Here is an 8036-nt window from a genome sequence, read left to right on the forward strand (position 1 = left end):
ATACACACTAAACCCTTAAATGAGTACACAGTTCAATAAACAGAACTGTCTCCACATTGTATTATTGTGGAGTAATAAGCTTACAATCTAGGGAAACTTATTTAAGAAATTCTAGTCTATAGAATAACATGCTCGAATTTTTGGTTCTAATAGTATTAGCAAAAACTTCCAATTCCTTTATAAGATGTTTAATTCCTCTATCATCCTTAAAGGACCACTACTGAATTTTGTTAAAATAAAGCATAGCACCCCGATCACCAGTCTAAGAGTTCTGTGTGTTCCAGCCCAGTGTGAGTCAGCATTGACCTGAGGCTCCCTGAGAATGTTCCCCAGCAGCAATGTTAACACTGTCCACCACGTACCCAGTTCTGCCCTGGGCTTCAGCAGAGTGTGAGGTTAGTGATGGCACATGGTGTTCCTTACCATAACCAGCCAACAGGGGATTGTTTCCCCACAGGAAAAGCCATGGGTTGAAATCACATGTCCCAGTTGACATTTCCAAATGGATTCTATATGAAAATAAAAGGAGTGAGTCTTCTGGAATATAAATGACCACTCCTAAGAAATCCCAACAGACTCTGACATAAACATCTTCCAACAAGATGGCTTGATGTGGCCCAGCATTTCATAGATCCTCAACACCAAATCTCTAATTATTTTATCACCCACCCCATTGCAGCAAGCAGGGAACACCTTGCAAGAATACTCCTGGAATGAAATGCAGGTTTCTTGGTAAAACCCTCTATATGAACACTTAGCAATTGGAGGATAATCCGTGAAAATGTCTGTGGGTGGTTTAAGTTTAAAAGGGACTTCACCAAATACCAGGTATCAGTGAAAACATAAGTGTCTATCTTCATGGTGTGCTTGGCATTGGGATAAAACTCAGTTGCCCACCTGAATGTCATAATGGTCTTTGGTGTCAGCTTATCACATGTCCATAAATCATGTCATATTGTCACCATAAAGAAGATGCTCACTTTCGAGGGACAAGGATCACATTTTGTCTTTCTTTCACCCTGTTGGCCTAATAAGAGAAATGTTAGAAACCCCAATCCCCACCAACACATCTTTTCCCCAAGGGGCTCCAAAGGCAGCCTGTCTGGCTTTCATGTCTGAGGTGTGTGAGATCACTAGAGGGGAGAAGAAGCAGGTTTTGCTGAAAGCAATGTGAATCCTCTTGTGTGAGGCAAAAGTCTTGTCTACGAAGTGCCTTGTACTTGTAGAGATCCATCCAGTTTACAGGCTCCATCACACTGCCGTAGTAGGGAGGGTGAGATGCCACAGCACCAGGAAAGTCAGGAGCAACAGCTGGCAGCTCCACTGAAGGACCTCAGGGACATACAGCCAGGAGGGGATATCCAGGTCCAGCCAGGACAGCTGGGACCACATAAGGCACAGCCTCTTCCTGATTTAGCTCTTCTGAGTGAAAGACCTTTAGTTTTACCAAGTGAACATGTAGCAGTATGTAGTTGTCAAAAATGAGGCTTGAGGCTGGGGATTTAGCTCAGTGGCACCAGTGCCACCTGCCTCGCAAGCAAAAAGTCCTGAGTTCAATCCCCAATACCAAAAAAACCCAAAAAGACAAAACAAAACTGAGGCTTAAATTTCTACATAAATTCAGAGACTCTTGCAGGTTGGTTCAACATCCTGTCATATGCTGCTTATAAGATGTACATCTGTAGAATTTCAAAGATTAAATCACTAACTGAGGTTTTCAGGGTTTCTGTATTCTGCGCTTTAATCAAAACCCTCAGATTTTCTGTGAACCCCTCCATACACACTGTAAATCATTTAGATTTTCTTTCTTGGTTTCTTGGTTTCTGTCTTGGGGCAGAGAGTTGGAGCGGCTTCAGGTACATCTTTAACTTACCACGGTCTGCTTCAGGTGACCACACCATGTCACCTACAAAATGAGAAGCTTACACAACACACTTCTGAACCTCTCTTCTCTACCCTCCTGCTGTCTTCATTCTGTGCCTTTTACGTTATCAGACTCACCTTATATTATCATTTTGTGTGTACATAATAGTTTTTCATTCATCATTGTTCTTTAAAGATATTTTCACAAGATACAGACTTCTAAGTTAACAGAGTTTGTTTTTTTTTTACAGTATTTTAAAGATGAGATTCCACTGTTTTTCCATCACATGGTTCCCTGAAAGAAATCTGCTAACATTCCTACATTTTTCTACTCAGCCTATAATCTGGTCATTTCCCACTATCTGGTTTAATATTGTGCAATTTTCTGGGAAAATTTATGACTGCTTTTTGCATTTGGGTAGTTAGAATATGGTGTGTCTCTGCCATTTTCCTCATATTTCTTGTGCTTGGAATTTACTTCTTGGATGGGTAGCCTTGTAATTTTAATCAAATTTGGAAATTTTTTGCCATTATCTTTTTAAAACTTATTTTCTCTTCCATTCCTCCTCCCCTCTGGGGTGTGTGTGTGTGTTTAAAGTTGTTCACCAGTTCACCTATGCTCCATTCATTTCTTAAAGGGTCCTTTGTCCTCTGTACTTCATTTCCTCTTTCCATGTCTTCAAGTTCCCTAATCTCTCCTCCTATAATTTTTAGTCTGCTATGATCCTTTCCAGAGAAATTTTCATCTCAAATGCTATATATTTTTTATTCTATATCTTTAATTTGGGTCTTCTTTCATATCTTCTACTTAACTTTCTAAGCATGTGGAATACAACTGTAACAACTATTTTGATTTGTTTGTGTGTTACTTCTAATATTTATGTCAGTGATTGGTCAATTCCAATTAATTGGTTTTTCTTTTCATTGTAGGTTGTATTTTCTTGGTTCTTTGTATGATTGGTAACCTTCTTTGTGGTGTCAAATATTATGGATTTGCCTTGTTTGACAGTCAATATTTTTGTTTTGCTATATAGATTCTTTTTAAATTTTTTTATTTTAATATAATACAAGTAGATATTAATAAAGAAAATACCAAAGTCATTCTATGAAAAAATAATTTCTCATAACAAAAATGATTATAGAATAACAATAGTAAGTACACTCTGTATTGTGATATAAAAAGAATATATTTTCATTTGCTAATCTGTCAGCTATATAGATTCTTGAGCTTTGAATACAATGGGCCTCCGTGTGGTTCTTTTAAACACTGCTCCTTCTGGGATTTATTGAGCTTCCTGAATCTGGGGGTTCTAGTTCCTTAAGCTTAGATTTTTGCCTGTATTTATTGAAATATCCTTTCTACCTCCTGTTGAGGACTTCAGACACCTGTGTGTTAAGCTACTTGAGCCCAACTCCCAGCCCACTAGTGCCCTTTCCAGTTCTGAAAACGTCTTGTCTCTTGGTGTTTCCTCTTGTGCAGTTTGTGGCTATTGTGCCTTTGAGGTTTCTTCTTCCATGTCTAGTCTGTAATGAGCCCTTCTGTGTATTTTTCATTTCTGGTATTGTAGTTTTCATCTCTAGGAGTCTTGCTTAAGTATTTTTCTATCTCTATGTCTCCATCACTTTTAGAATATGTAGAATAGTTATAATTACTGCTTAAATTTTCCCCACACCATAAACGCTTTGTCAGCTCTGGTTTGGCTCTGATTATTATTCTCTTTATTTTGTGTCTAGTCATCTTTCCTTCCCATTTCTGATAATTTTGATTGAATACCAAATACTGAATTTTACCTTTTGGGTGCTATCTATTTTTTTATTTCTATAAATCTTCTTAAACTTTATTTTGAGATGAGGTTATGTTACTTATAAATTATTTGAGCCATTTGGCTCTTGTTTTACACTTTTTTGGGTGGTTCTGAATTAGATCTCAATGTAGGGTAGCTATTTCCCTTTACTGCAGGAAGATCCTTCTGAACACTCTGCCCAATTTCCTTGAAATAATTGACTTTTCCAGTTTGGCTGGCTAGAACAGTATTGTCCTGGAACATGTGTGACCATGGGGTACTGCTTTCTCCAATCCTTTGCTGTCATCTTTTCTCTGGGATCAAGTGCTCTTTTAGCATGTAAACTTGACCAATATGCTCCTAAAGAATCTGTGAGTCTCTGGAGTCTTCTCTGTTTAGCTTTCTCCTCTGGCTCGCTGTGGTATGAACTCTGGCCACTCCAGTCTTCCTAATCCTAACTTTTTCTTAACTCAGGCAGTCCTCTGGACTCTGTCTCAGTGGCCCCTGCTCATCCCACTCCTGGGAAACTTGCTCTAGGAAGTCTGATTGGATGGGTGATCACCGGGATGGCAATCTACTTCCCACCTCTTAAGATCACTGTCTTCCATTGTCTGATGTCCAATAAAACTTTGGTTTTTATTTATCTTTCTTTCTTCTTGTTGTTATTTTTTTCCTACTGCTGTTTCAGGAGAAAGATACATCTCATCCCCGTTTCTTCATTTTAACCATAGTGTAATCCACAGGAGTTTTGCTCCTGGCTTGGTATGCATCTGAAATGTCCTCCAAGAGCTGAGTTGAAAGTTTGGTCCCTAGTTCAGAGGGGGGCTTCAGGAAGTGATTAGATCACAAGGGCTGTGACCTTGTTGATGGATTAATAGATTCAGAGCCTAAGGGCCACCTGGGAAGTGCTGGGGCTCTGGGAGGTGGGCATGTCCTTGAAGAGTATCCTTTGTCCCAGCCCCTTCTTCCCTGTCTTTCTACTCTCATCTGCCACTGTGACCAGCTCTACTCCACCATTCCCTCCCCACTATGATGCTTTACCCACCACAGACCCAGGAAAAACAGAGCCAAGGAGCCATGGACTGAAACTCCTGAAACTATGAGCCAAAATAAGCCTCTCTCCTTTTATATAATCTCTCTCAGGTATTTTGTTACAGTAATAAAATGCTGACTGACACAGTGTTTTCTACTCTTTTGCATCTCTGGTACCCTCACTGACCTTTCCGCATGTGCCAAATAGCTTCTCTTGTTCTTACTGCTTCCTCTGATGTAGATCTTAGAGACTGCTGTGTTTCCACAGTGCTTAAGTTTCTCTTATGCCTGGCAGTTTTCCCTGTGGGCTCAGTCTCCTTCTCTGCAATCGTGTCACCATCTATGAGTGGCAGAGGTGATGAGGGCAGCCTTCCCAGAGTTTCTCAGGTCCTGGACAGAGAGTCTCAGAGGAGGGTTTCCAAGTGGCCACCTGGCCCCATCACTCCCTGCTCCTCCTACATCCACACTGGACTTGCCTTTGCCCAGTCTTTGCACCTGTCTTGTGCTACACAAGGGGTCAGAGAGGCCACAAGGGCAAGCCACCATCAGGTCATTCCCTGCCCAATTCATATCCACCATCTGTTCCCAGGACTGTCTTGGTGATAATTCCTTTCCTCTGGTGGGCACCGATTCCACATAGCATGTGGTCCAGGGTAGGAAATGACCCACTTGGAGCAAGGTAGAATAGAGTTAGGGCCCAGGGAGACACACATTCTATATCCTGTTGGTCACTCCTGGCCCTCTCGGGCCTGGCCACTCACATTTGCCACAGACTGTGCACCTGAAGTGACACTCACATCTCTGATCATCTGTCACATGCCCCACATTATACCCCAGCACCACTCTGATGAAAAGCCCAGAAGCTCCCACTTTTCCTCCATCTGATCCATACTTGCTTCTTTTCCTTTGCAGATCACTTAATTATCTCATGACATGATTCTCTTGAATTGTAATTCTAAGCTTTTATTCATGATTCCAACTCCAACTGGTAATCAGCAGGCAGAAAGTGTTCCAATTAGAAAAATCAAATTAATTCTTTTTTTAAATAAAGAAGAAAAACTACTTATTCTATGCTCCTGGGAAGTAGAAATTAGGTGGAATTCTTAAAATGAGAGGGACAGTTAATTATATCTCCCTCATTTAGATCCACTTCTGTCTCCCTTTCCCCTGTCTTGTGTTTTCTGTTCCCTAAAACCAAAGAAATTATTGGGGGAGGAATTATTCCATATATCAAACTCCATGCTGAAGTTGTGCCACAACCCCTGCCCTTGGAGGAAGGCTTATAGATGAGAACATGATGTCCAGAAAGTCAGGGACTTGGTATTGGATGCTTAGAAGATAAGAGGAGGCGACTTAGCTTTTATTTATCTCATATCGGTCAAGGCCTGATTAAAAGGGCAAAGGAAATGTGGCCAAACGCTTTGGTGCTTCCCAATCTCCGTGACATCCTGCTCTTCCTGGTCCTATTTATTTCTCTTTCTGAATGATTTTTCCCTTATCAGATATCCATTCCATTACAATGTGTTTAATAACATCCTGTGATTCTGGTCAAAAACAAGTGACAAAGAATGCACACAGAGTTATGATTAGTTCAGCCGAGTATGCTGTCACGCAAAGGTCACCTTTCCAGCTTCACAACTGCAGTCAGAATAGAAACTACTCACAAGAAAAGGCTGAAACTCTGGTCTTTCTACTATTACCATAAATAAATGGGAGATGTTCTGTGAGTGTGCTTTTAAGTGGTAGTTTGTTAGTAGTAAATCTTTTGTCCACCCTTTTCTGTTGTCCTCATTCCCATAGCCAGCTGATAGTCTTGATCCCAGAAAAAAAGTTTTACAAAATTTCACCAGTTTGGTGAATTCTTTGTGGACTTGTTTTAGGCCTGGATCCCAACAATGCATTTCCATCTAAACATCTAATGGTTTACCATGTGCACCTAAAACACTGTGCTGTATTTTAAAAACATCATGAGTCCTATGTCATTTATTATCCGATCTGGAGAGAAACTTCTGAACAACTCTCCAAATAACATGGCATCCAATGTCCCAGATGACTGATGAGGGGACACAGGAAACTGGGCATTCAACGCTCCTACGCTTCCAAAGCGGAGGGAGGCATGGGCCAAGGGAAGGTTTCCAGCCATCATCAATGTAAATAATGGTAATAGATTTCTCAATCACGACAACACATGGATACTCAGACCTGCAAAAAGAAAAATTATAATTGGTGGCTCTTTAGAAAGAGAAAGACCTATTTAATAATTATGGGACTTTGCAGCAGCTGAATAAAGAAGCCATGGCACTCCCATACTCCAGGCCAGATGAGTGTTGCAAAGGACTCAGTGTTAACTTTAGAAGTAGCTGAGAGTTGAATTTTTTGATAAAGGAGACTATAGTACTTCCTAAGAAGAAAGAAGTATAGAGTAACATTCCTAACTATTAGGAAAGGAAAAAGCATTTATATCCTGTGGATGCTCCTTCAGGAAAGTATCCAAAAGCATTTTGATAGAAGTGCTGAGCAGACACCAGCTGTCGGTAAACTCTTGCTTTTACTGAGTGGGAGCCAAGTATCAGAAAGTCCCAACATACCTGCACAGGACAATGGGAGGCTGGGCAGGAGCACTGGAAATAGTATCTTATTCCTGTCTGGAACATTAGGTGCCACGAAGTGCTTCTGGGGTCCTGCCTCATGTGCTCCTAAAGGCCAGTCTGACGATGAGGCTGACATGCTCACATTGAGGCCTAAGAGGTTTCAAGAGCTGTCCAATTTCAGACATCTAATCAAGCAGATCCCACCTTAGACCTGGGGTCTGAATTGCTTTCATTTCTACCACACTGCAACATGGACAATGTATTATGGGAGAACCCTTGTCTTTCCTTATCAATAAACTTCCCAAAAGATCATTCTAGAATTGATTTTTTCCACTTTTTCTTCCACTATTTCTTCAACCCATTTCTCTGTGACCTCTTCCTGTATTGTCTCTGTACTTCTTGATTTAGTAAGTTCTTGGTATTTATTTCACCTGACCTCATGGCAACATGTCACCATTGTCAGAGACAGGAAAAGCTCCCCTCTTCAAAGACACATGTGTCTCAGAATCTGTGAATTCTAGGTTCTAGAGTCTGTGTATATATTAGGTCACATAGAAAAGGGGAGTGAAAGTAGCAGAGGGAGCTAAGGTTGCTGATCAGAGGACCGTAAATGAGGGAGATTGTTCTGGATTTGGGGATGGTCCCAATGCAATGATAAAAGCCCATGAGAGGAAAGAGGTGGAAGGAGGAGGAGGGAGATCACCCACTAGGGAGGTGCAGCCCTACAGGGTGGAGGACATGGACCATAACTGTATAGAAAATAGAC

The 8036-nt window shown here is 41.0% G+C and overlaps 1 pseudogene; it reads right to left on the reverse strand.

The window, feature by feature from the left end:
- Window positions 1–396: 396 nt before the first annotated feature.
- LOC101719898 (UDP-GalNAc:beta-1,3-N-acetylgalactosaminyltransferase 1-like) lies at window positions 397–1392 on the reverse strand (annotated as a pseudogene).
- Window positions 1393–8036: the final 6644 nt, after the last annotated feature.

Source organism: Heterocephalus glaber, unplaced genomic scaffold (genome assembly GCF_053883595.1).
Source record: "Heterocephalus glaber isolate CG9 unplaced genomic scaffold, H.glaber_assembly_v1.0 deba00000818, whole genome shotgun sequence".
In the NCBI taxonomy this organism is placed as follows: domain Eukaryota; kingdom Metazoa; phylum Chordata; class Mammalia; order Rodentia; family Bathyergidae; genus Heterocephalus; species Heterocephalus glaber.